The sequence below is a fragment of the Bombina bombina genome, chromosome 3, assembly GCF_027579735.1.
Source record: "Bombina bombina isolate aBomBom1 chromosome 3, aBomBom1.pri, whole genome shotgun sequence".
Taxonomy (NCBI): Eukaryota; Metazoa; Chordata; class Amphibia; order Anura; family Bombinatoridae; genus Bombina; species Bombina bombina.
In genome coordinates this window covers 678,070,484-678,098,467 of record NC_069501.1, presented here as the reverse complement: position 1 = coordinate 678,098,467, position 27,984 = coordinate 678,070,484, and the positions used below count along the sequence as shown (strand labels likewise).

The window sequence follows — 27,984 nt, the reverse complement described above, 5'->3', positions numbered from 1 at the left end:
ATTAGAAAATTAATTACATGTTTGAGAGAATTTTTTATCAACAGAAACAAGTGCTTATCATAACTAAAATGTGGCAAACCCTAAACATCTTATTTTGAAGACAGATCCACTCATTCATTAAAGAAAAATAATAAAAAAAAAATTCTAAGAATACAGAAGTTTCGAGTTTTACTCTAGTGCGTGCTAACATTTGTATGTCAGATAGTACAGGGCATTAATGCCGTCATATAATAGGCTTCAGTGAAATTCGTCAGGTAACGTTCCAGTGCTAAGCCAAAGGATCCATTTTGCATTGTGATGACCATTTCAAGTTGGGAGGAAATCACTAATAGATTGGGATCAACCTCATTATGCCAATACATTGAAAAGGGACCTAAAAATAAATAGTAAGCCAAGAATTATTTTACTTTGCATCATGTGTTCAATAATTTTTTAAATTACATGAATGGAACAAGTTCAATTACCTGCCTGTCAATCAAGCATGTGTGAGAGCACACTTACCAATCAGCAGATAAATACATAGTTTAACACCTGCAGTCATGTAAAAGGTGCCAATATCTGTGGGCTAACAAAGGGCACGATTGCATTGAGATGTAAAAAATGGAGCCGTAAGCTAGTGGCTGATAGCTAAAAGTAGTTTATGGCTCCATTTTAGTACAAGGTTTCCATTTAAATATTTTGTGCTTTGCGTGCAGTCGCACTTTTCATGTAGGTGTAAGTTAATATTGTGTTAACGCTTTCATCCGATATCGGATTTCTTGAAAATCAAGTTAGTTGCTATGGTAACCTGACCTTACACTATAAAATGTACGTTAAACCTCTACGCTCCTTATCTGTGATCACTTCTAAAGACAAAAAAAAGATACACTGATTTATAATACTTATTTTTTAACCATAAGCAAATACTATTTTTTATTATAATTCTATTTTCCCCTTTATTAATATATGTAATATGTATTGCTGCACTAGGCATAGGTCTTTATAGGTGTTTGCATATATTTTTAAATGTAAATACATACTGATATTTCCATAACAACATAAGTGTAACTATTTATATACATGGGATAACAATAAATCTAATATATTAAAAAAAAAAAAAAAAAAAAATCTACATTGAAATTGAATTATTTGCAAGTTTTAAAATTTCAATAGGAAATAGGTCTGAAAAAGTTCCCTTTTCCTCTTTTATACCAGCTATGCTGGGTGTCATTTTTTGGGTTGATAAAAGAAATTGCTTCCGACAGCATATTTATCAGTTTGCAACCTCACGCAAACCTAATTACGGCTTAATGGAAACAAGTCCATAGTCTTTTAAAATCTGCTTTATGTTACAATGTTTTTAGCAATGATATGTGTTATGAGCCTGCAAAAAGAATAAAAATTTAATGAAGTGACAAAATAACACATTTGAAATTAGTTAGAATAATATTTACTAAATCAGTAAAAATACTTCAATCTATGGTGAATCTGTCCCAAATTAATATTTATACAAACTACTAAAAGTAATATCAGGGGCACCCAATTTGCAAAAATAGATTAAATTGACATAACAATCAGCAATTTGTATATTATGTGCATATCATTTATGAATTTGTCCTTGAGATCTAGAAGGCTTTCACCTTGATTGAGCAGTGCATAAAATATTGCTAGAGATATCTGCATAATTAAAGGATACAAAAAGTGCATACTTTAAATAAATATAAAGAACAAGAAACGTGATATTTAAAATATTGCACATGTAAAAGTTTTAACATTAGATGAAGAATATCACATGTGAAGCATTATCCTAGGGGGGCTGAGCCAAATGTTGTCAAATATGATATTGTATTGAGATACTGCATTAGTGCCTTTCAGGAAATACTAATACAGTCTCAGAAATAAGTCAGCCTGTTGCTAAGGTTAAAGTGCTATAAAACAGGCTGAGATCTGTGCATATCCTAAAAGGGCTAATTTAGTAAAAAATAGTTTGCATTAAAAAAATGTTTAAAAATTGCTGGCAAGTATATTAGAATCATTTTCAAAAATAAGCAGAGATACTTAAATAGCCATGCTGTCTGGAGCAGTCGGCTCCACTCCCTCTTATCAGTGTTTAAAACAAGCATTGTATTTCAACTGAGTTCACAGCTTCAAGGCATGCTCCAGCAGATAACCCCTATTCACTTTTGCATTCTACCAAAACAACAATAGATATAGATGCAGCCATAGAAGGAAATGTTTGGGGGGGGGAGTTAGAGCAGTACAATTCAGAAATGTAAAAGAAAGGGTTAATGGTGAGACACTGCAGTGTAAATTTGCAGGTAAAGTAATTAAAGTCCATATTATTATATGTTGTCTCTATCCCAACTTGTTTTATGTCCCTTTAATTCCTTTGTTGTCATAGGCCTAGATTTGGAGTTCGGCGGTAGCCGTCAAAACCAGCGTTAGAGGCTCCTAATGCTGGTTTTGGCCGCCCGCTGGTATTTGGAGTCAGTGATTAAAGGGTCTAACGCTCACTTTTCAGCCGCGACTTTTCCATACCGCAGATCCCCCTACGCCATTTGCGTATCCTATCTTTTCAATGGGATCTTCCTAACTCCGGTATTTAGAGTCGTTTCTGAAGTGAGCGTTAGAGCTCTAACGACAAAACTCCAGCCGCCTGAAAATAGCAGGAGTTAAGAGCTTTCTGGCTAACGCCGGTTCATAAAGCTCTTAACTACTGTACCCTAAAGTACACTAACACCCATAAACTACCTATGTACCCCTAAACCGAGGTCCCCCCACATCGCCGCCACTCGATTAAAATTTTTAACCCCTAATCTGCCGACCGCCACCTACATTATACTTATGTACCCCTAATCTGCTGCCCCTAACCCCGCCGACCCCTATATTACATTTATTAACCCCTAACCTGCCCCCCACAACGTCGCCGCCAGCTACTTAAAATAATTAACCCCTAATCTTCCGACCGCAAAGCGCCGCCACCTACGTTATCCCTATGTACCCCTAATCTGCTGCCCCTAACACCGCCGACCCCTATATTATATTTATTAACCCCTAATCTGCCCCCCTCAACGTCGCCGACACCTGCCTACACTTATTAACCCCTAATCTGCCGAGCGGACCTGAGCGCTACTATAATAAAGTTATTAACCCCTAACCCGCCTCACTAACCCTATAATAAATAGTATTAACCCCCTAATCTGCCCTCCCTAACATCGCCGACACCTAACTTCAATTATTAACCCCTAATCTGCCGAGCGGAGCTCACCGCTACTATAATAAATGTATTAACCCCTAAAGCTAAGTCTAACCCTAACACTAACACCCCCCTAACTTAAATATAATTTACATCTAACGAAATAAATTAACTCTTATTAAATAAATGATTCCTATTTAAAGCTAAATACTTACCTGTAAAATAAACCCTAATATAGCTACAATATAAATTATAATTATATTATAGCTATTTTAGGATTAATATTTATTTTACAGGCAACTTTGTAATTATTTTAACCAGGTACAATAGCTATTAAATAGTTAAGAACTATTTAATAGTTACCTAGTTAAAATAATAACAAATTTACCTGTAAAATAAATCCTAACCTAAGATATAATTAAACCTAACACTACCCTATCAATAAAATAATTAAATAAACTACCTACAATTACCTACAATTAACCTAACACTACACTATCAATAAATTAATTAAACACAATTCCTACAAATAAATACAATTAAATAAACTAGCTAAAGTACAAAAAATAAAAAAGAACTAAGTTACAAAAAATAAAAAAATATTTACAAACATAAGAAAAATATTACAACAATTTTAAACTAATTACACCTACTCTAAGCCCCCTAATAAAATAACAAACACCCCCAAAATAAAAAATTCCCTACCCTATTCTAAATTAAAAAAGTTACAAGCTCTTTTACCTTACCAGCCCTGAACAGAGCCCTTTGCGGGGCATGCCCCAAGAATTTCAGCTCTTTTGCCTGTAAAAGAATAAATACAATACCCCCCCCCCCAACATTACAACCCACCACCCACATACCCCTAATCTAACACAAACCCCCCTTAAATAAACCTAACACTAAGCCCCTGAAGATCTTCCTACCTTGTCTTCACCATCCAGGTTCACCGATCCGTCCTGAAGAGCTCCTCCGATGTCCTGATCCAAGCCCAAGCGGGGGGCTGAAGAGGTCCATGATCCGGTCAAAGTCTTCATCCAGGCGGCATCTTCTATGGTCTTCCATCCGGAGCGAAGCGGCAGGATCCTGAAGACCTCCAGCGCGGAACATCCATCCGGACCGACGACTGAACGACGAATGACTGTTCCTTTAAGGGACGTCATCCAAGATGGCGTCCCTCGAATTCCGATTGGCTGATAGGATTCTATCAGCCAATCGGAATTAAGGTAGGAATTTTCAGATTGGCTGATGGAATCAGCCAATCAGAATCAAGTTCAATCCGATTGGCTGATCCAATCAGCCAATCAGATTGAGCTCGCATTCTATTGGCTGTTCCGATCAGCCAATAGAATGCGAGCTCAATCTGATTGGCTGATTGGATCAGCCAATCGGATTGAACTAGATTCTGATTGGCTGATTCCATCAGCCAATCAGAAAATTCCTACCTTAATTCCGATTGGCTGATAGAATCCTATCAGCCAATCGGAATTCGAGGGACGCCATCTTGGATGACGTCCCTTAAAGGAACAGTCATTCGTCGTTCAGTCGTCGGTCCGGATGGATGTTCCGCGCTGGAGGTCTTCAGGATCCTGCCGCTTCGCTCCGGATGGAAGACCATAGAAGATGCCGCCTGGATGAAGACTTTGACCGGATCATGGACCTCTTCAGCCCCCCCGCTTGGGCTTGGATCAGGACATCGGAGGAGCTCTTCAGGACGGATCGGTGAACCTGGATGGTGAAGACAAGGTAGGAAGATCTTCAGGGGCTTAGTGTTAGGTTTATTTAAGGGGGGTTTGTGTTAGATTAGGGGTATGTGGGTGGTGGGTTGTAATGTTGGGGGGGGGGGGGTATTGTATTTATTCTTTTACAGGCAAAAGAGCTGAAATTCTTGGGGCATGCCCCGCAAAGGGCCCTGTTCAGGGCTGGTAAGGTAAAAGAGCTTGTAACTTTTTTAATTTAGAATAGGGTAGGGAATTTTTTATTTTGGGGGTGTTTGTTATTTTATTAGGGGGCTTAGAGTAGGTGTAATTAGTTTAAAATTGTTGTAATATTTTTCTTATGTTTGTAAATATTTTTTTATTTTTTGTAACTTAGTTCTTTTTTATTTTTTGTACTTTAGCTAGTTTATTTAATTGTATTTATTTGTAGGAATTGTGTTTAATTAATTTATTGATAGTGTAGTGTTAGGTTAATTGTAGGTAATTATAGGTAGTTTATTTAATTATTTTATTGATAGGGTAGTGTTAGGTTTAATTATATCTTAGGTTAGGATTTATTTTACAGGTAAATTTGTTATTATTTTAACTAGGTAACTATTAAATAGTTATTAACTATTTAATAGCTATTGTACCTGGTTAAAATAATTACAAAGTTGCCTGTAAAATAAATATTAATCCTAAAATAGCTATAATATAATTATAATTTATATTGTAGCTATATTAGGGTTTATTTTACAGGTAAGTATTTAGCTTTAAATAGGAATCATTTATTTAATAAGAGTTAATTTATTTCGTTAGATGTAAATTATATTTAAGTTAGGGGGGTGTTAGTGTTAGGGTTAGACTTAGCTTTAGGGGTTAATACATTTATTAGAATAGCGGTGAGGTCCGCTCGGCAGATTAGGGGTTAATAATTGAAGGTAGGTGTCGGCGATGTTAGGGAGGGCAGATTAGGGGTTAATACTATTTATGATAGGGTTAGTGAGGCGGGTTAGGGGTTAATAACTTTATTATAGTAGCGGTGCGGTCCGCTCGGCAGATTAGGGGTTAATAAGTGTAGGCAGGTGTCGGCGACGTTGAGGGGGGCAGATTAGGGGTTAATAAATATAATATAGGGGTCGGCGATGTTAGGGCAGCAGATTAGGGGTACATAGGGATAACGTAGGTTGCGGCGGTTTACGGAGCGGCAGATTAGGGGTTAAAAAAAATATGCAGGGGTCAGCGATAGCGGGGGCAGCAGAATAGGGGTTAATAAGTGTAAGGTTAGGGGTGTTTAGACTCGGGGTACATGTTAGAGTGTTAGGTGCAGACGTAGGAAGTGTTTCCCCATAGGAAACAATGGGGCTGCGTTAGGAGCTGAACGCGGCTTTTTTGCAGGTGTTAGGTTTTTTTCAGCTCAAACAGCCCCATTGTTTCCTATGGGGGAATCGTGCACGAGCACGTTTTTGAGGCTGGCCGCGTCCGTAAGCAACTCTGGTATCGAGAGTTGCATTTGCGGAAAAAATGCTCTACGCTCCTTTTTTGGAGCCTAACGCAGCATTTGTTTGAACTCTCGATACCAGAGTTAAATTTATGGTGCGGCCAGAAAAAAGCCAGCGGAGCGTTAACAGCCCTTTTACCGCCAAACTCCAAATCTAGGCCATAGTGTGGTAAATGCTACAAGCATTTGTACACTTGTTAATTCTCAAGCACATGGCAACATTTACTTTTGGCTTCATATTTATTATTCACAAGTAATCATAAAGACTGTTTTTCCCCCCTCAAAAGGTACATAATTAAACGTAATTTTATCAGTGATATTAAAGTCTACAAGTGTTATTGTGCCTAACTTTAATAAATGAATATGCAACCCAACTGCATCAAGAAGCCTTGTAATCTGGAAAAAAAAAGCTAATTTCCATTTTATATTACATTTCCCTAGCAACAGAGCTAGTTTAATGAGTTATTAAAATATTTTTAAAACCCCATCTGGAAGGTATTCAATAAATATTTTACTCATTAAGCAATGAAGATAAGGTTGCCACCTCAACAGCTGGAGCTACTGACTTCGGTGAATTGTGGAGAAAATAAATGGAATAAAGATTTCGTTCTGAAAACATATTCCTGGAAAAAAGGAATAAAACATATTATCCATATATATAATTTTTTAAACAGCTATATAAAATAACACTCGAGAAGGCAAGAAGAAGCCCTAGGCATATATGTAGCTACTGTGTAACCTTATGCCAGGCAAATTATGTTCAGTGAACACTCTCTTTGGCATTGAATACAAAAGCCACATAATTATGACCTAACTGTAATTAAGAAAAGTGCAAGAACATGGTGGAATGAGTATTAAGAAATAAAAGGATATGAATCAGAGGTTAGATTGAATAAAAAAAAATATGCTTAATGCAAAAACTTCCAAAGCTCATACAACTGCCAGATTGCCAGTCATTTACCAATAATGAGCAAGATCACAATTAAACTAGTACAAAACTGGTAGTGATTGCTGAAATCCCTCTTTGTATTGGTGCCACCCTGTAAGAAAAATTTACTTGTTAGAAAAAAAGCCTTACGGAAAGATAACTCACTTCTATTTGCTGGAGTCTATACCTTTTATGGTGCACTGTTCCATGTGCCATTTCACGCATTAGCCCTGTTGTTCAGTCAATTGACCTACTATAACCTTTTCCTTAAAATACATGGTTATTGCTGGTATATATGTAAGCTACATTAAGTAAACCCTGGTACCTTTGAACTGTGTATAGGTATCAGTGTAGCTCCTTATATAATCAACTGCTAAAGGGTTACATTATTTTCTTTAAAATAAATGGTTGAATGCAAAAGATATGTCTTAACGGTGTAGTTTGAATAAATATCTTTCATGAAAATTATATCTGGCTAAAAAACTTGCAGCAGCTTTGCCACTCAAAATGTGCAGACTTCATAAAGATTTGTAGCTGCCCCTCACCAGAGCTTAGGGGCGCGATCCGATATAGATCGTAGTTTTCGGCGCAAGCGAGGTAACCCGCGTCGCCCGCAGTTTCAGCTCGCAACTCGAGCTATCCAATATTCAGCGCCGTCAGATGCTAAACTGGCGTAAGTCAGAAAAACCGAAGAGCAGGCAAAATGTGCGCAAATACACCTTTTAGTCGTCGCAAGTACTTCCGCCTGTATTTTGTTCACGTAAAGTCTCAATAAAGTGTAGTTTTATGCAAATTAGCCTACGACTCGTAAAAAATAACGCCAGTTCTAAGAGATGCGCCACGTAATGACGAGATTCAAAAATCATACTTAAACACCTGCGCAGCCGCCATTTCTTTAGTGTGTTTGGTTGGTTCTTGGAGCTACAGCACACTACAGCGAGTAGAGAGATTAGTGGTAAGAGTAGTGAGAAAGGAGCATTTCATCAAGTTAGTTAGGTCGGATTGTTGGATTGTGAAGCCAGTACATTTACTTACACTTTTTTTCATATTGCACACATTTTGCATACACACATATACAAAATACACAACACTTTTTTTTGATAACACCCAACACTTTTTATTTATCTTTTATAGTTTGAAAGGCTGAGTGTCTGGTTGTGATTGTGTGTGATTGAAGTGGGAGTGAGTGTGAGTGTGTGAGTGTGTGTAGTGTGAGGATGTCAGGGAGAGCTAGGGCTGGGGGGAGGAGGGAAGGGGAGTCGCAGGGAGAGGATAATGGACAGGAGGAGCAGCAGGGTCCCCGTCAGGGAGTGAGCGGAGTGGGGAGAGGGAGAGCCAGAAGGGAGGATGGGAGTGGGGTTGCCCCAAGGCCAGGCACACTTAGAAGAGGGATAGAGGTTGCACATGGGGATAGAAGGGGGAGGAGGGAGAGGATAGGGAGGAACCCACACCAGGGACATCCCAGGGAGGGAGCCAGGCAGCCCAGGACGAGGAGCGTATGAGGTGTCCGAATTTCAGTTTTGACGAAAACCTCGCTCTAGTCCAGGCTGTCCTGGAGAACCATAATGCCCTCTTTGGACAAGAGAAGGGCAAAGGAGTTGCCCGTAGGCATAAAGATGCTTGGCAGAAGGTGGTGGAGGCCGTCAATGGTGTGTCCCAACAGAGGAGGAATGTGGATGGCCTAAAGAAGAGGTGGAATGATTGCAAGAGGAGAGTCAAGGAGAGGATGGGCCAGGAAGCAATGTCCCAGAGGGCAACAGGAGGTGGGCCTCACTATGAGGCGGAATACAATGAGTGGCAGGAGCTCATTCGTAGGTCCCTGAGCCTCACAGCAGTCCGTGGACTTCCAGGGGCTCGTGACTCAGGGACTGCAACATCAGCACAGCATGCTGGTGAGTAACATCCCACACACTAGTATTATATGTATTTGAGTTAAAACATCCTATATTGTCACACATTCATGTACACAATGAGGATCATGGTATTTTGCTTACTAACAACTAAATATACAATGAGATTTAACATTAAAGGGACATGAAACACAAAGAATTTATTTCATTATTCAGATAGAGAATACAGTTTTAAACAACATCCCAATTTACTTCTATTATCTATTTTTAATTATTATTTTCAGAATCTTAGTTTATTAAATATCAATGCACATGGGTGAGGCAATCACACGAGGCATTGATGTACAGCCACCAATCAGCAGCTTCTGAGCCTATCTAGAAATGCATTTCAGCTAAGAATATCAAGATAATGAAGCATATTAGCTACTGGAAGTAAATTACAAGTTTTTTAAAATTCCATGCTTGGCTAGCTGAATCATGAAATAATAAATATGGGTTGCATGTCCATTTAATGCTACTTAACACATTGAAAATCATGATATGAGGTAGAATAGTGAAATACTAACATGTCTCAGAGTAACACAGGCCACAAGCCACATGTAGACTTTTCAGTAAATGGACACCATAGTCATCACAACCATAGTGTCACTTAAAGAACACATTTTCTCCATCACTGACATGTACACAGAACTATTGTATGAAACACATACATGTATACTTTGCATATTAAAAACCCTCATATCACAAATCTCAATGTGCACATGCATGTTATAGAGTTTGACATGAGAATGTGGATAGGCCCTAGCATGTACATTGTATGCCCACATGGATAGATATCTGACTGTACTAATCCCTCTCATCATTTGACTCCTCCACAGAACCTCCAGTCACCAGGGTGCCTACGCCCATGAATCCCCCAACACCGGATCAAACTATATGTCCACCTCAACCACCGGTCCAGATAATACAGCAGGAGTATGCCAGGCATGACATGGCTTGGACTGCCTCAATAGAGAATCCAAATATCATGCCGCCTGCATTACAGGAGGATACCTGGCAGGAGCCCTGGCCGGAGGAATATTCCTTTGGCTTGGAGGGGGAGCCACGCCAGCCCCGAAGGGTAGATGTATTTACCCCCCCACAAGAATATCATGCCACTACAGGATTATACCAGCAGGCTGAGTGGATGCACACCAGCGGCCATTGGGACTATCGGTCCATCCCGACATCTGTACCATCATCATCAGTTGGAAGAGCTCCACCAACTGAAATCCATCGCCCTGCACCTCCAGCTCATATTCCTGGGCCTGCACCTCCAGCTCATATTCCTGTGGCTGCACCTCCAGCTGAGCTTTTTGTTCCTGCACCTCCAGCTCATATTCCTGTGGCTGCACCTCCAGCTGAGCTTTTTGTTCCTGCACCTCCAGCTCATATTCCTGTGGCTGCACCTCCAGCTGAGCTTTCTGTTCCTGCACCTCCAGCTCATATTCCTGTGGCTGCACCTCCAGCTGAGCTTTTTGTTCCTGCACCTCCAGCTGAGATTCCTGTGGCTGCACCTCCAGCTGAGCTTTTTGTTCCTGCACCTCCAGCTGAGATTCCTGTGGCTGCACCTCCAGCTGAGCTTTCTGTTCCTGCACCTCCAGCTGAGATTCCTGTGCCTGCACCTCCAGCTGAGGATCACGAAATGGAACCAGTGCCTATTGTCCCTGCTGCTGAAGAGCCCATGGATCAATTGAGTTCCGCCATGGGTGACGAATACATCTCACTACAGAGGAGGCAAACATTGACATGTGAGACTCTAACGGCAACGTGTGAAAGAATGCAGAGGGAACAACGCAGGTTCCATAGGAGCCAACAGCGTTTGCAACAGAGATCCAATGATCTGCAAAGGGACATGGCAGCATCTGTAACAGCTATGGTCCAAAACCAAACCCAAATGCTGCGAGTCATATCGGACATGCAAATACAGAGTGACCACAGATGGAGGGAACAGAACCAACTGTTGGGGGTTTTGGTGGAGCATTTCACCTACCAGCAGGACATCGCATCAAGCATCTCGTCTGTGACCAGCACTCCTACTGGATCCACACAACCCAGGAGAGGCAGAAGACCCACTCCAGGCCCCTCATCTAAGAGGCCTAAAAGAAAATAAATATTATTCTATTTCATTGAAAATCTTGTCCTCTGTTATTTACTATCGAATTGTCATCCACATCCATGTGAGGTGTGTTTTAGTACAGTAATATTGGTAAAACATATAATAATACCTGTGTTGAAATGGACCAAAAAGGTATTATTATAATGTTTATGACATATTCCTGCTCAATAAACAACATCACATGGTTGTGTCTCAACGGCACATATAGTAATATTCACTTCTAAGATGTACATCAAGGTTTCTCACATCCAATATAAATTGACACGTTGGTATATATAACTAATAATGTATTTAAAGAAGGTGTGAACATAAGGTATAAATATCCATTATCCTCATTCTTAATGATAGTGAACTAAACATGAATGAAACAAATGATAAATATACAGTAATTAGGGTTGTTAAAGGGACATGAAAGCAAATTTTTTTCCTTCATGATTTTGAAAGAGAAGATAATTCCAAAAAGAAATTATAATTTCATTCTATTATTTATGTTGCTTCATTCTATTGATATTCTTTGCTGAAAACCATATCGAGATATGCTTGGAAGCTGATGATTAGTAGCTGTATATAGATGCCTCCTGCGATTTTTTCACTGTGTGCATTGCTATGTCTTCATTAAAGTATATCTAAATAAAAAATGAAAATAGGTAATTGATTTAAATTATAAGGTTTTTACAAATTATCTTCTCTATCCTTAATCATGAAACAATATGTTTGGGTATAGTGTCCCTTTAAGGGAAGGGGGTTGGGATGTAGTAGTTTCACTTACATGCAGTGGAAATCCAAAGTTTTAAATTCTGCAAGACATGATATATACACATGCAATGGTTGGTGAGGTACTGTCAAACATCATAATACATGTGAATGTTACGGTTTACTGTACTTATGAATAAGTAACTTACAGGTGAAGTATTCCCGGATGACATAATCCCTCACTTCATTCCCCCTCAGTGTCCCCCTGTCCACATCCTCAAGTACAGGAACCAGCTGCTGCTGCTGCTCTGGGTCAATGTCCCCCAACAAACGTGTGTCCACAGCAATGTTGTGTAGAATACAGCAAGCATTGACAATGGAACACACTTTGTTGGGGTTATACTGTAGTGCTCCGCCTGTAACATCCAGACACCTGAACCTGGTTTTTAATAGGCCAAAGCTCCTTTCAATGACATTCCTTGTTTTTATGTGTGCCTCCTGGTACCTGAGTTGTGGCTCTGTAATGGGGTGCACCAAGGGGGTTAATAGCCATGGTCTGCAGCCGTACCCTGCGTCACCTGTCATGTAACATATGTGTTTGGATTACTACAGGTACATCATGTGCTTTAAAGGGACACAACATGAATCACATATAAAAGATAGATTTAATAAAAACATTAATGGAAGTAATCAGGATAGTTTATTAAAATTAAAAGGCCTATCTGAATAATGGAAGTGCAATTTATACTAGACTGTCCATTTAATAAGAACCTGCAATTGTTAGCAGCTTGATAATTAACTTAGATTAGATCATTTTCTCCATTCTATAGATAACTTTTGATGACAAGCATATTAGATATGCTCAATAGCTGCTGATTGGTGGCTGCACATAGAAGCCTCATATGATTGGCTCATATATGTGAATTAGAAATTTTTAAAAATAAGATATATAAAGAATGAATAAAATGATATAAGAGAAGTGAATTGTAATGCTGTTTAACATTGTATTCTCTATCTGAAACATGAGATGAAAATATGTGTTTAGTGTCCCTTTATTAGAAATATACAGACAGAATGAAGGTACTCACCAAGCAGCCATCCTCCCGAAAGTGTTCCATTTTCAAACATATTGAATAAGGAGGTCTGGCGCAGGATGTAGGAATCATGTGCACTCCCTGGGAAGCCTGCATACACATGTAAGAATTTCAGATTGGTATCGCAGACCATCTGGCAATTCAATGAGTGAAACCCTTTCCTGTTAATATAGAGGATTGTCTCCTCATGTGGGGCCACAATACGCACATGTGTGCAATCAATTGCCCCCATGACATTAGGAATACCCCCCAGTCGATAGAAGCCTTGTTTAAGACGGTTCCATTCCTGGGGGGTATGGGGGAAATGAATGTATTGTTGTGTCTGGTTATCTAGAGCAGTCAGAACCTCCCCTAGAATCCTGGAGAAGGTAGACTGCGCTAGGCCAGACACAAGCCCCTCTGTTGACTGGTATGAGCCAGTTGCCAGGAAGTGTACAACACACAACAGCTTCTGCATACCAGTCAGAGCTCGGTTCCTATACGCTTGAGGGTCAATTTCATCCTTCAACACCTCATATAGGTTAATGAGGCTTGCAGATGTCAAGCAATATTTTTCCCTGACCTCCACTTCTGTCATCCCAAACAGGGTGACCCTAACCCTGTGTACCCTTGGTGCTCTTCCCCTCTGCTGATGCCTTCGTCTTATAGGCCCTGCTGGCCTATGGGCAGCTGCAGCAACAGCAGCATGGGGAGCACCAGGAACAGGGACAACAGCAGGAGGAGCAGGGAGGGCAGCAGCAGCAGCTGGAGCAGGGACAGCTACAGCACCATGACCAGGGACCTCAGCAGCAGGGATACCATCCAAAACAGGGGCTTGTAGGGGTTCCAGCACCCCTTGTGCCCCACGACGCTGTCTGACTCTAAATGCAATATACTGCAAGGGAAACATGGTGGCTAATGAGGGTGTGCATTTGCAGGTGTTTTAAGGCTGCAGGTGAGAGGTTGTGCTGTTTGTGATTGGTTTGACACACTTGCAGGGGCAGGAATAATAAATGCTTTTAAGAGGTTAACTATTTGTGAACAAGCTGCTGCTATGTATATTGTTAGGCATGCATTTGTTAGGCCTTCTGAGAGTTACGTTGGTTTCTAAGTCAGTGCAAGGGTTCCTGCGCCTTCAATTTGTGGCGAGCTGAGAATGGAGTAGATTTTGTAAAATCTGCGCGCGTAAGTCCTTACGCCGTATATTGGATAGCAAATTGCGCGTGTTTTGTATGTCAGTCTATGGGCCAAAAAACTACGGGCGACGCCAGAAATCTACGCGCGTAACTTCTAGCTTACGCCGTATATAGGATACCAAATCCGCGCAATTATTGGCGTCGCCGGCTTTTGCGGGCGACGATTTTTATCGGATCGACCCCCAGAGTGTCAAGATCAATTCCTTTGAAATGGAGCCACTTCTGCCTGTCAACTTTTAACTTCCCATGGCACAGATTCACTTCTAGGATGCTACTAGGTAAGTAAAAAAGTAAAAGAAAAAAAAAAACACAATCTGTACATCAGTCTTTTCTAACATATGCAGTTAAAGGGACAGTCTACACCAACATTTTTCTTATTTAAAAAGATAGATAATCCTTTTATTACTCATTCCCCATTTTTGCATAACCAACACAGTTATATTAATATACTTTTTACCTCTGGGATTACCTTGTACCTAAGCCTTTGCAGACAGCCTCCTTATCTAAGTGCCTTTGACAGACATGCAGTGTAGTCAATCAGTGAAGACTCCTAAATAGTGATGTCGCGAATGATTCGCTGGCGAATAGTTCCCGGCGAGCATAACATGTTCGCGTCCGCCGCGGCGGGCGAACATATGCGATGTTCGATCCGCCCCCTATTTGTCATCATTGAGTAAACTTTGACCCTGTACCTCACAGTCAGAAGACACATTACAGCCAAGCAATCAGCAGCAGACACTCCCTCCCAGACCCTCCCACCTCCTGGACAGCATCCATTTTAGATTCATTCGGAAGCTGCATTCTTAGTGAGAGGAGGGACAGTGTAGCTGCTGCTGATGTAATAGGTAAATCGATAGCTAGGCTAGTGTATTCAGTGTCCACTACAGTCCTGAAGGACTCATCTGATCTCTGCTGTAAGGACATCACCCCAAAAAGCCCTTTTTAGGGCTAGAACATCAGTCTGCTTTTTTTTTTTTTTCCTGTGTAATCTAATTGCAGTTGCCTGCCTGCCAGCGTGTGTGTCAGGCTCACAGCGTATACTGTGCCCACTTGCCCAGTGCCACCACTCATATCTGGTATAACAGTAGTGTACATTTAAAAAGCAACACATTTTTGACTGTGAAATAATAGCAGACAGCTACCAGTACCCAAGATGGCCGCCAATAAGGCAGATGGGCAGGGTAAGAGAGCTGTTTTGGGGGGGATCAGGGAGGTTGGGGGCTAAGGGGGATGCTACACCGCAGCATATGTAAATATGCTAAAAAAAAACAAACAAAAAAAAAAAACCTTTTATTTTAGTACTGGCAGACTTTCTGCCAGTACTTAAGATGGCGGGGACAATTGTGGGGTGGGGGAGGGAAGGGAGCTGTTTGGGAGGGATCAGGGGGTCTGATGTGTCAGGTGGGAGGCTGATATCTACACTAAAGCTAAAATTAACCCTGCAAGCTCCCTACAAACTACCTAATTAACCCCTTCACTGCTAGCCATAATACACGTGTGATGCGCAGCAGCATTTAGCGGCCTTCTAATTACCAGAAAGCAACGCCAAAGTCATATATGTCTGCTATTTCTGAACAAAGGGGATCCCAGAGAAGCATTTACAACCATTTGTGCCATAATTGCACAAGCCGTTTGTAAATAGTTTCAGTGAGAATCCTAAAATTGCAAAAAAATTTAAGTTTTTTATAAATTTGATCACATTTGGCGGTGAAATGGTGGCATGAAATATACCAAAATGGGCCTAGATCAATACTTTGGGTTGTCTACTACACTACACTTAAGCTAAAATTAACTCTACAAGCTGCCTACATGCTCCCTAATTAACCCATTTAGCAGCCTTCTAATTACCAAAAAGCAACGCCAAAGCCATATAAGTCTGCTATAATGGCATGTCTGGCACACAGTGTTGGGGCAAAGGTCCATCTGACCACTGATACCTGGTCTGCAAAGCATGGTCAGGGCAGGTAATCACCTACACTGCGCACTGTGAAGCGGGCGTAACCCTTACACTACCTGATCGATACAACATCATACCTGATGTTTTAAAGCACGTTATTCCAAACAATTTAGGAATGTTAGGTGATTTATGCCCTTTATGGATTAAAACCAGACTCTGCATCAACTATGTAATTTTCCATGGGAGTTTTGCCATTTATCCCCCTCCGGCATGCCACAGTCCAGGTGTTAGTCCCCTTGAAACAACTTTTCCATCACTATTGTGGCCAGAAAGAGTCCCTGTGGGTTTTAAAATTCGCCTGCCTATTGAAGTCTATGGCGGTTCGCCCGGTTCACTCGTTCGCGAACTTTCGCGGAAGTTTGAGTTCGACGTTCGCGCACCCCAAATTTTTAGGTTGGCGACATCACTACTCCTAAATAACTTCACGGGAGTGAGCACAATGTTATATATATGAAACATGTGAACTAGCACAGTCTAACTGTGAAAAACTTTCAAAATGCTCTGAGCTAGAAGGCGGTTTTCAACTGTTTAGAAATCAGTTTGAGCCTAGCTAGGTTTAGCTTTTTTTTTTGAATTTGGACATTTTACACAAATATATATGTAAATGATAGGAAGGCCGTCTGGTGATTGGCCAGAAGTGTGCCTGAATTAAATTCAAACATAGGCTCTTCGGGCAGCTTATTAAGTGTCCATGAACCAATATGTTTGTGCTAAAAGGGACTTCTCTTTTGTTATTGATTGATTAATTGAAAGTAATTTAATATGATTTATTTATTTATCTATCTTGGTTTTATTGCTCTATCAGGAAACATAGTACAGGTATCACAGACATTTTAACATTAGCATGTAAGGTTTCAGAAAGGTGTTATACTAAATGATGCTGTTATTTCCTAATAATATCTACTCTTGCTCCCCAGCTGTTTACACATCTGTAAGCAATAGGAAGCAAACTAAATATTTTCAGTGAAGAAAGATTATTCAAGCAAATTAAAAACCTGTTGTTTAATTTAGATGATAAAGAAGTATATTTGCTTTTTTCTGGACTTAAAAATTGTTTGAACAAGCATTGTACAACATAACACCTCACTCAAAATCCTAATGTATTCATTCTCAAGGCCATCATTTGTAGTCTGTATAGAATCCTTATCCTGAAGATAATTCAGATTTTCTTAATTAAGAGGTCAATCACAATCTACAGTATCTGTGATTTGTTACCCAATTTTTTTATTATGATTTTTTTTTTTTTTTGCTTTCAAGTCTAATTGGTTGCCATGTGTTCAACTGATCACAATATACAAATTGATCTGTGAGTCAAAAGTCTGCAGCTATGAATCCTTTTCAACAAAAAAGGATCTAAAAAGGCCTTTTCATGTGTCAAGGACCTATTTTCAGGATAGAAACTGGAAGGTTACGTAAAATTGAAAGTCATAGCCATTACCACTTAAAGGGACAGGAAAGTCAAATTTTTCATTTTTCAGATCGAGCATGCAATTTTACTTCTGCAAATTGCTTCGATCTCTTGGGGGTCAATTTACTAATGTGCGAGCGGATATGAGACAATGTAGCATTTCATGTCAGCTGCACATGAAGGCTCGCCGGAAATACGGGCCATCAAGCTCCATACGGATCTTGATAAATTGACATTAAATAGGTTAGGGAGAAATACAGTTTTCAAATCCAGAAGGACTCAAAAAATGTCTATTGAATATAAAATACCGTTTATAGGGAATTTGTGTGCAGACCCTTAAAAAATCATAGTTCAAAATTATTTTTATAAAATTACTGGTTCCACAAATCTCGAGTTCCTTTCGGCCACCGCCCCATAACACTGAACAAAGAGCAGAAAAGAACACATTAGACTAGTTAGTTCTTAGCTTTGAATTATACATTTCAAATCTGAAACCCAGGACTTTTAAAGAAATGCTGCAAACTCAAACTTTTTGTTGACCGTATTAAACTTGTACATCCAAGCTGTGTCCTTTTTAAGGAGAATATTATTAATATTCCCCCCCTCTCCCATACAGAGAACAGGATTCAATTCCAACCATTTTAAGGTCATTTGGAGAACAAGAATGGTGCATAGAAAAATGCAGCACTACACAGCTCTTAATCTCACCATCTAGGGCATCCTTAATATTATCCCTGTGCTCCGTTACTCTATCTTTTAGCATCCGCCTGGTTTTTCCCACATAGAAGACCAGGCAGCTACAGGACTTCCTAACTATGAGGCCCATTTATCAAGCTCTGTATGGAGCTTGTGGGTCAGTGTTTCTGGCGAGATTCAGACTCGCCAGAAACAGCAGTTATGAAGCAGCGATCTTAAGACCGCTGCTCCATAACCATGTCTGCCTGCTCTGAGCAGGCGGACAGGAATTCGCCACAATTCAACCCGATCGAGTATGATCGGGTTGATTGACACCCCCCTGCTGGCAGCCCATTGGGTGCGAGTATGCAGGGGCGGTGTTGCACCAGCAGCTCTTGTGAGCTGCTGGTGCAATGCTGAATACAGAGAGCGTATTGCTCTCCACATTCAGCGAGGTCTTGCGCACTGTTAGATCCGGTCCGCAAGACCTTTAATAAATAGGCCTCTATATATTTTTTATTATCACTATTAATGACTTTGTTTGGCCCAATTTATAACTCAATTGTTATGTATGTCACACTCCTTGCTTCTCAGGCTCTGTTGCTGCGTTGCTTACCAACATCCTTTGCCTCTGAAACTGTCTCACTCTGCTGACACGCTCCCTGAAGCCGTCCCATTCTGCTGACATCACTCTGGGTTCAAATTCCGGCCTGTCCTTCACCTGATGCCCGTTTGTTTTTAGCTGTGGCTTTGTGAGTACTCATTTTGATACATTGCTGCCTGATTTACTGTGAACAAACTTTGCTTGCCTGACCACGTCTCTGTTTAACCCCTTCAAACCTGAGGATACTTTGCTGCCTGATTTACTGTTAACAAACTTTTCGCCTAGATTACAAGTTCTGCATTAGCCTTAAAAAGCAACGTTAAGGGGTCCTAACGCTGCTTTTTAACGCCCGCTGGTATTACAAGTATGGCAGGTACAGGAGTACCGCTCACTTTTCTTCTGTGACTTTTGTCTACCGCAAATCCCCTTAAGTCAATTGCGTATCCTATCTTTTTAATGGGATTTGGCTAATGCTGGTATTACAAGTCTTGGAGAAAGTGATTGGTACAGCCTCTACCTCCAAGACCGCATAAAAAAGTCAGTAGTTAAGAGTTTTATGGGCTAACGCAGGAACATAAAGCTCTTAACTACAGTGCTACAAAGTACACTAACACCCATAAACTACCTATGGACCCCTAAACCGAGGCCCCCCCACATTGCAAACACTATAATACAATTATTTAACCCTTAATCTGCCGACCGGACATCTCTGCCACCTACATTATACCTATGAACCCCTAATCTGCTGTCCCTAACATCGCCGACACCTATATTATATTTATTAACCCCTAATCTGCCCCCCCAACGTCACTGATACCTAACTACACTTATTAACCCCTAATCTGCCGACCAGACATTGCCGCCACTATAATAAATGTATTAACCCCTAAACCGATGCAATCCCGCCTCGCAAACGCTATAATACATTTTATTAACCCCTAATCTGCACCCCCCAACGTAGCCGCCACCTACCTACAATTATTAACCCCTAATCTCCCGCCCCCAACGTCGCCACTACTGTAATAAAGTTATTAACCCCTAAACCTAAGTCTAACCCTAACCCTAACACCCCCTAAGTTAAATATAATTTAAATAAAACTAAATAAAATTACTATAATTAAATAAATTAATCCTATTTAAAACTAAATACTTACCTATAAAATAAACCCTAATATTGCTACAATATAACTAATAGCTACATTGTAGCTATTTTAGGATTTATATTTATTTTACAGGCAACTTGGTATTTATTTTAACTAGGTAGAATAGCTATTAAATAGTTAATAACTATTGAATAGCTACCTAGTTAAAATAATTACAAAATTACCTGATGATGAAGGTTCCTTTAAGTGACGTCATCCAAGATGGCGTCCCTCGAATTCCGATTGACTGATAGGATTCTATCAGCCAATCGGAATTAAGGTAGGAAAAATCTGATTGGTTGATTTAATCAGCCAATATGATTTTTTCTACCTTAATTCCTGATTGGAACAGCCAATAGAATGTGAGCTCAATCCTATTGGCTGATTGGATCAGCCAATAGGATTGAACTTCAATCCTATTGGCTGATTGCATCAGCCAATAGGATTTTTTCTACCTTAATTCCGATTGGCTGAATTCTATCAGCCAATCGGAATCTAAGGGACGCCATCTTTGATGACATCACTTAAAGGTACCTTCATTCAGCTTTAGTTGTCGGATGAAGAGGATGCTCTGCGTCGGATGTCTTGAAGATGGACCCGCTCCACGCCGGATGGATGAATATAGAAGACGCCATCTGGATGAAGACTTCTGCCCGTCTGGAGGACCACTTCGCCCGGCTTGGATGAAGACTTCTCCCAGCTTCGTTGAGGACTCCGGCCCGGCTTGGATAAAGACTTCTCCCAGTAAGTCGATCTTCAGGGGGTTAGTGTTAGGTTTTTTTAAGGGTGTATTGGGTGGGTTTTATTTTTAGGTTAGGGACTTTTGGCCTGCAAAGAGCTAACTGCCCTTTTAAGGGCAATGCCCATCCAAATGCCCCTTTCAGGGCAATGAGGAGCTTAAGTTTTTTAAGATAGTATTTTATTTGGGGGGTTGGTTGTGTGGGTGGTGGGTGATTACTTTAGCTAATTTAATTTAATTTAGATAATTGTATTTAATTTAGTTAATTTATTTAATTATAGTGTAGTGTTAGGTGTTAGTGTAACTTAGATTAGGTTTTTTTTTTACAGGTACTTTTGTATTTATTTTAGCTAGGTAGTTATTAAATAGTTAATAACTATTTAGTAACTATTCTACCTAGTTAAAATAAATACAAACTTAGCTGTAACATAAAAATAAACCATAAGATAGCTACAATTTAATTATTAGTTATATTGTAGCTACCTTAGGGTTTATTTTATAGGTAAGTATTTAGTTTTAAATAGGAATTATTTAGTTAATGATAGGAATATTTATTTAGATTTATTTAAATTATATTTAAGTTAGTGGGTGTTAGGTTTAGGGTTAGACTTAGATTTAGGGGTTAATAACTTTAATATAGTGGCGGCAACCTTGGGGCGGCAGATTAGGGGTTCATAAATGTAGGTAGGTGGCAGCGATGTTAGGGACAGCAGATTAGGGGTTAATAATATTTAACTAATGTTTAGGGGTTAATATGTTTATTACAGTGGCGACTTTGGGGGCGGCAGATTAGGGGTTAAAAAGTGTAGATAGGTTGCAGCAACATTGCGGGCGGCAGATTAGGGGTTAATAAATATAATGTAGGTGTCAGCGATGTTGGGGGCAGCAGATTAGGGGTTAATAAATATAATGTAGGTGGCGGCAGTATCCGGAGTGGCAGATTAGGAGTTAATAATTTTATTATAGTATTTGCGATGCGGGAGGGCCTCGGTTTTGGGGTTAATAGGTAGTTTTTGGGTGTTAGTGTACTCTTTAGCACTTTAGTAATGAGTTTTATGCTATGGCGTTGTACCATAAAACTCATAACTACTGACTTTTAAATGCGTTAGGGATCTTGACAGGGTAGGGTGTACCGCTCACTTTTTGGCCTCCCAGGACAGACTCGTAATATCAGCGCTATGGAACTCCCATAGAAAAAATTTCAATGTATCTAATGGTAAACCTTAGCTATCAATATTTCACAGTGTCCTGTGTAGACATGACTTGCTGCAGTGTGGAAACTGGTTAGTAGAGGAACGGTCTGATGTGGGACACCTTCTCCTGTTCCCACATTGCTGGATCCAGTATACACAGTCCATCAAGACATAGAGTCCTCTACCTTGGGTATCCTGGTTAGCCGGTTCAGCCAGCTGGTTTGCTGTGAATACCAGCCTGCCCCTATAGGCACATTGGAGTGCCTTTTCACATTGTGAGTACCCTGCACATGTCTTATATTTGTCGTTGGCTTCTTCAGATTCACACATACGGCGCCTCTTTCCTGTGTTTGATTTTAGATTTATAACCTTTGGAGGGTGAAGATCGAGTGCTGCCTCCAGTCCAATAGAAGACAGATACCTATACCAGATTGGGTTATCCTGGACTTTGTATATTTGTCTATCATCCTGATCTAGGATTGGGTATAATATTGTGAATACACACACTTACATTGTATCTATGTTATATTAGTACTTTGTTGATTGTTTGTCTGAAACATCCATATATGGTCACGTGGGCCTACATATATATTCTACACCGTTCTTAGTAGCGCCCCCTATTGGGTTATTCCCTTTGTTCCTCTAGTGGAGGTGTTGCTTTGTTTATAGGGTTAATCTCACCATTTGCGTTTACAGGTATAACTGACCACTCGCATATTGTGGTATTTAATGATGTTACCACGGTTCATCTATTGGTTTAAATGAATTTGTAATTCAATACTCTTGATGTATACATTTGAGAAACTGGGCACTGTAGTCATCATGATTATACTAGCCATTACATTTGTCCTTTTTCTTATAGAATAAAAATTGGTGTGCTGAAATCCCTGTCTTGTAAGTAGTTACTTATTAGGTGTGTACTTTTTCTCTCTTACTTTTCAAATTTTTAACATTGATAAATTGACACCTTGGTATCTTTTATTGAAGAGTAAAAATAGGTAGGCTCATAAGAGCTGAGGAGTGTGCATGTGTCTTTAGTACATTTCAGCAGTATTTTGCAACATTATTTGTAGCTTTGTTATACAATGTTGCAAAACACTGCTGCCATGTATTTAAGACACGTGCACACTCCTGAGCTCTTATGAGCCTACCAAGTTTTACTCTTCATTAAAAGATACCAAGAGAATGAAACACATTTCTTAACAGAAGTAAATTAGAAATTTGTTTAAAATTGCATGCTCTATCTGAGTCATGAAAATTTAATTTTGACCTTACTGTCCCTTTGAGGTTACAGCAAAGTGCTTTTTAAATTAACTACTTTGTTTACTGTGAAAGGGAAAAACTAAGTTACATCTGTGAGATTTACCTATTGAAATCCAAATCCATCCGCACTACCACTAAACAATATAAATGCTATTTCTATCTTCTTCTTCTTCTTGGTTTTTTGTAGAGCGCCAACAGATTCCGCAGCGCTTTAAATATAGGTAGTTTACAAGGTAACATTTGTAAGGATCACATGGGTAGAGGCCCCTGCTGAGAGTCACACTGTTGCAGTCAGCTCTTATGAAGGTGATCTGCAAACAGTAGGGTTCTTAGGCTTGTATACTAAGGGGGCTCAAGGGGATAGCAATGGAGGAGAGGAACTTGTATAAGGAAAAGTTAGTGTAGGTTGTATGCATCCCTGAACAGTAGAGTCTTTAGGGAGCGAGGCAGAGAGTTCCAAAAGATGGGAGCCAGTCTGGAGAAGTTCTGTAAACGGGAATATGAGGAGCTAACAAAAGAGGAGGAGAGTAGGAGGTCATGAGCAGAGTGAAGGGGGCGGGAGGGAGAGTATCTGCAGACAATATCTGAGATATAGGGGGGAGCAGTGCAGTTGAGGGCCTTGCATGTCAGAGTCAGAATTGAAATCTATGCCATACTAATCAAAAATCATACCTATGCTAGTAAACATATTAACTGGTGAAATATACATAAACATTTGGTGAGAGTCTAAAAAATGTATTAAATGGTATATTTTTATTATCATTATGTGAAAGCACTTATCCTAGCATCAATTATAGCATGCTTTTTTTTATCTTAATATTGGCAAAAGGTTGCTGGTTGCTTCTATTGGAAACTGGAAAAAATAATCAGATATATTTAACTTTATTTTTCCAGTAAGTGTAAAATGTGACCTTGTACTGTAACAGTGAATAATCAATGAACAGTCTCTGTTACTTACTATTAGACGTCTGTTTTACATATATATATATATATATATATATATATATATATATATATATATATATATATATATATATATATATATATATATATATATATATATATATATAAATAAATATATCCATGGGTAAATATACCCATAAGTTCTGGGGAAATAAAACTTCTTAGACAAGAGAGAGGGGTCAATCGAGAAGAAGAAAGTCAGAGACAAAAACAAATAAAGAGTCAGAAAATGAGAAAGAAAAAGGATGATTTTAAACAAGAGAAATAAATAAAAAGAATGACAGAAAAATATAAATACAAAGTAATAAATAAAAATAAAAAGGGACACACAAAAAGTCAAAGAACAGCAAGAAAGGGCAAGTTCTACATTGAAATAGATACAGTATATTCATGTCCTCAGCAACTATTTATTGCCAGCTACATGCACAAGCTTTAGACATCAGATCATACCAATATCCCTGCATACCTTTAATGTAGGGATGTTACTATAGGTATCTCAGAATTATATAAATCTGTGTTTCCATCTCATGCTATTTTATTTCTTCTCAACCTGCTGTACATGTATCCCTGGGGTACCTGGAGGTTTGGTAATCAGAACTCAGTGGTTTGCTCATTCCTTATTTTTTGCCATGATGTTGCTAAGGTAAAGATTCAATGCATCACATAAATTATCATTTCAAAGTTCTCCCTTCAAGCAACACTAAAAAGCCAAATTTGAATTCCCTGCCTGGGTCACTCACTGTGACTGATTCATCTGTAATCAGGAAAGAAAATGCTGAGAATCTGACCAGTTGTAGAAATTTGAGGACTGGATATAAGAAACACTGATATAAAGTGTGTCACAGGGAAATGAGCAAGTAAAGTGTATAGCACTTAAAAAGTGTCAAAGAGGAATGTGAGCTATAGGTCCACAGTGAAATATCACAAGGAGAATATGCCATGATGAAATGTGTCAGGTAAAGTGTTTTATAACCAAGTATGCCATAATGAAATGAGCCTAATGAGATGCTTATGTGATGAAGTAAGATGCAGAAATGTGGAAACCTGAATTAAACATCCATCATCATGTGCTAGATTATGAGTGGAGTGCAAATTAGCACTCCTGATCCAGCAATAACATCGGCGTGCTTCGGTTTGCGCTCGTATTATGAGTTTAAAGTAGAAAGTTTGCATGAGCAAAAACCCGGCATATGCAAAAAGTGGAACTCAGAATATTCCAAACGAGTTAACGTATTCCCTCATAGACTTCAATAGACCATGAAAACTAAAAAACTAACAACATACATGCTCGAGCGCTAACTTGATCGCGTTTATTTTAGTGTGCTTAACCCGACATGAATTATCAATATTTCATATTCAAATGTCCTTTTTTTTATTGTAACTATATATTTATATATATATACTGTATATATATATATATATATATTGTAAGGCCTGAGTTTCCTTAACATAATTGTTTGTTTAATGTGAATCTCTAAACTTTATATATGAGTCCTCTAGGAAAATAAGAGGATTTGTTACACAAGGGGAACCAGGTATGTAAGAAGGTTGCCCTTGTGCTTTAATATTTGCCAAGAAGTGAGTACTTATGTTTACACAGTAAATGTTAACACAATTCCTCAAAGGCAGGTAGTAGAAGCCTTAACTCTCACGCTATGACAAATGGCTCAGCAGTGAAAGATCTAAGTTATGACAGGTCAGTCAGCCGTACTTCTAGGAGAGGTAATAGAAGTGAAAACCAACAGTACAAATAATAGCATAGGCTGTGGTGCTATCGTTATGTTTAAATTCTGACCTGAAGCTGGTTTGTTTCATCCGCTGTGCAGCCGAGAGGATTCAAATCCGTGCAGCGTGTCAGGAAGCTGTTAGCGTGTCTGATGAGAAGCGGAGCACCCGGCTGCAGCTGATGACGTAGGTGTCAGAGCCAATGTCTCAGTGAGGAGGAATCTGCCCGAAGCTTTCAGCGGTAGAGAAGGTAGGAGCGCTACACCACGGAAGTGTATCAGTAGTGCTAGAAGGGAACAACTCAGAGAGAGTAGTTTAGTTCAATAGTAAGAACAACAGAAAACCTGTTGCGGCGTAGTTCTAACTGAAGGATCGCAATTAACCAGCAATAGAGCCTGGGAGGAGGTACCTTGTATAGGCAGATTACTTAAAGGGACAGTAACTAACATAGGTAAATGTAGTTAACCCTTATATATATATATATATATATATATATATATATATATATATATCAGTATATACTGCTGGAGATTAAAGCTCCTTCACTTGAGCTTTAAATTGTGACCTAATGTCACAAACAACCACCTTAGAATAAACAATAATGTATATAGACCTTGACAGTATATCCACGTCTGGATTCCCGCATCACACATAGGGAGACTTCCTTAAGTGTCATAATTTGCATAAATAAAAAGAGAGAAGCGCTCAACTTGGGAACGAACAATAGCATAATAGCTTGTTCTATGGCTAGTTACAACCCAAGAAGCAGCCTCTTTTTGCTCAACATGTGCCTTTCACAGAGAAGAACTTTCCTGAAGCATATCAGTCTGATCCTGACTTCACAGTACAGTCCAGCCCGAAATACCAGGCAATCCCTCTCTGATCGAGAGAAACAGCAAAACCCCAGACGTACGTTTCGGCCTATTGTGGGCCTCTTCAGTGAGGTGCAGCCATATCCCTCTAGGCACACTGAGCAACGGGTCCACATCTGGATTCCCACATCACACATAGGGAGACTTCCCTAAGTGTCATAATTTGCATAAATAAAAAGAGAGAAGCGCTCAACCTGTGAACGAACAATAGCATAATAGCTTGTTCTATGGCTAGTTACCACCCAAGAAGCAGCCTCTTTTTGCTCAACATATGCCTTTCACAGAGAAGAACTTTCCTGAAGCATATCAATCTGATCCTGACTTCACAGTACAGTCCAGCCCCGAAATACCAGGCAATCCCTCTCTGAACGAGAGAAACAGCAAAACCCCAGACGTACATTTCGGAATTCTTTTATTAGAAAAATAATCATATATTTATATATACAAAATAAAATCATAATAACAAATGCAAACAAAATATCTCTTGTTACAAAACAACTGAAATATTGACCCAAACTTTTGTCATCAGAAAAAAAATCAAAATGCAAACATAAAACTTAAATAATCACACAGAATAAAATTAAAAATATTTCAAATACAGACAAAAAAAAACAAAACAAAAAAAAACTAAATAATCCAATCCTTCTACTTCTTTGTCTTCCAGATGCCTTCAGAATCTAATTCCCCATATCGCCTCCTATCAAAAGAAAAATACAAAAACAACTTCCCACGAATCATACCCACACAATTACCTACAGTAACTACCTCTTTCTTAAAAATTAAAATATTACGCACATCCCACAACACCTCCTTCACACAACATGCCAACAACCATATCAATCTTGCTTTCTCCTTTTCCACACCACTTCCACACAAACTATACATCATCATATAAAAAGTAAAAACTGCACTCCAGTCAGACCCTTAATCAGCATTTTCAAACTTCTCCAAACATCCCTAGCATACTCACAATTCCAAAACAAATAAATAATAATCTCACTTTGACAACAACCATCCCTAGGACACACTTCTGAAGCCACTAAACGACGCACTCTCTGAAAATCCCTTGTCGGCAAACACTTATGCACACTCATCCAACTAATATCTTTCTGCCTATTCATCAAATACTTATTACACACATTTTTCCATACCAACACATATTCATTCTCATTCAA

The 27,984-nt window shown here is 39.3% G+C and overlaps 1 long non-coding RNA gene across 1 annotated transcript; it reads right to left on the bottom strand.

The window, feature by feature from the left end:
• Window positions 1–142: 142 nt before the first annotated feature.
• Window positions 143–26,045, bottom strand: LOC128651871 (uncharacterized). The gene is made up of 2 exons (XR_008401205.1): window positions 26,008–26,045; window positions 143–373 (listed from the first exon to the last, which is right to left on the bottom strand). It is a non-coding gene; the product is annotated as an uncharacterized LOC128651871 (long non-coding RNA).
• Window positions 26,046–27,984: the final 1,939 nt, after the last annotated feature.